Source organism: Chrysochloris asiatica, unplaced genomic scaffold, assembly GCF_000296735.1.
Source record: "Chrysochloris asiatica unplaced genomic scaffold, ChrAsi1.0 scaffold00564, whole genome shotgun sequence".
In the NCBI taxonomy this organism is placed as follows: domain Eukaryota; kingdom Metazoa; phylum Chordata; class Mammalia; order Afrosoricida; family Chrysochloridae; genus Chrysochloris; species Chrysochloris asiatica.
This window is the reverse complement of record NW_006409082.1, coordinates 276948-278444: the sequence shown is the minus strand read 5'-3', so window position 1 is coordinate 278444 and position 1497 is coordinate 276948. Positions and strand designations below refer to the sequence as shown.

Below are 1497 nucleotides of genomic sequence, written 5' to 3'. Positions count from 1 at the left end.
AAAAAAAAAAAAAAATCCCAATTGGTATTGTTGTTAAGTGTCATTGAGTTGGTTCTGACTCACAATGATTCTATATAGAGTTTCTGAACAGCAGCTGGAGAGCTTGAACCACTGACGTTGTGGTTCAAACTAACCTTGCAGTCCAGCACATTAACCCGCAACAGTGCACGAGGTTCTAATTCAGATTAGAATCACATATTTAGCTGTTAGGATTTATAACACATATTTTGGGGGGAACACAATTCAGTCTATAACAACTGCTCTGTATTATTTTAAAGTTTTAAAGCTTATACACCTACTTCATATATGCATAGACATTGTTGTTGCTGATATTAAGTGCCATTGAGTCAATCCTACACATGGAAGCAGCAGTCAAGAAATCAAACAACATATTACATTAGGCACATCTGCTGCACAAGACCTTTGTAAAGTGTTGACAAGCAAAGATGTCAGCTTGAGGACTAAGGTGCTCCTGAGCCAAGCCATGGTATTTTCAATAACCTCATATGCATATGAAAGCTGAACAGTGAATAAGGAAGACCATAGAAGAATTTATGCTTTTGAGTTATGGTGTTGGAGGAGAATATTGAAAGTGGCATGGGATAGAATTGGCAAACAGGAAGTGTGGCAGTTTACCTACAGATTGACTGCAGGCACCATGGCAGCCTACAAGCCGGTCCAGAAGGGTCCCCTGAAACTGAAAGGCATCACAGAGCTCGGTGTGACCAAACACAAAAAGAAAAAGAAGGACAAAGACAAGGGGAAACTTCTGGAAGTGATGGGAACGAGCAAAAAGAATGAGGAGGAGAAGTGACACAGCCTGGACAAGAGGACCCGACCCAGGTGGCCTTTGAGAAGATGCAGGAGAAGCGGCAAATGGAAAGGATTCTGAAGAAAATATCCAAAACCCACAAGCAGAGAGTGGAGGACTTCAACAGACACCTGGATACACTCACGGAGCATTATGACATCCCCAAAAGTCAACTGGACCAAGTAGCCTCCCACCCTGTGGACATGGCATGGCCTCGAAGAGAAGCGGGACACAAAGTTGGGTTTATGTCCAGTGCCTTTGGCATTTTTCAGAAACATTCTCTTACTCATGCCTGTTGTGTTTTCTGTTGTGACAGTGCTTTTTGAAACTATCTCTCCATTCTGGAACTTGATTAAAGTAAGCTAGCTGTCCTTAAATAAATAAATAAATAAATAAATAAAAAGTGGCATGGGCTGCCAAAAGAAGAAGTTCTGCCAGAATGCTCTTTGGAGGCCAGGATGGCCAACTTAATCTCTCATACTTCAGACATATTGTCAGGAGGGACCAGTCACTGGAGAAGGATATTATGTTTGGTAAGGTGAGATGGATTGGCAAAATGACAGAATCAGTGGGCTCAAGCATGGCAACAATTGTGAGGTTGGCCCAGGAGTGGGCAGTGTTTTCTTCTGTTGTACATGAGTTGGTACCAACTCGATTTTACCTAACAACAACAATAACAACTCATA

The 1497-nt window shown here is 42.0% G+C and overlaps 1 pseudogene; it reads left to right on the top strand.

Moving 5' to 3' along the window:
- Nucleotides 1-658: 658 nt before the first annotated feature.
- LOC102841722 lies at nt 659-1137 on the top strand (annotated as a pseudogene).
- Nucleotides 1138-1497: the final 360 nt, after the last annotated feature.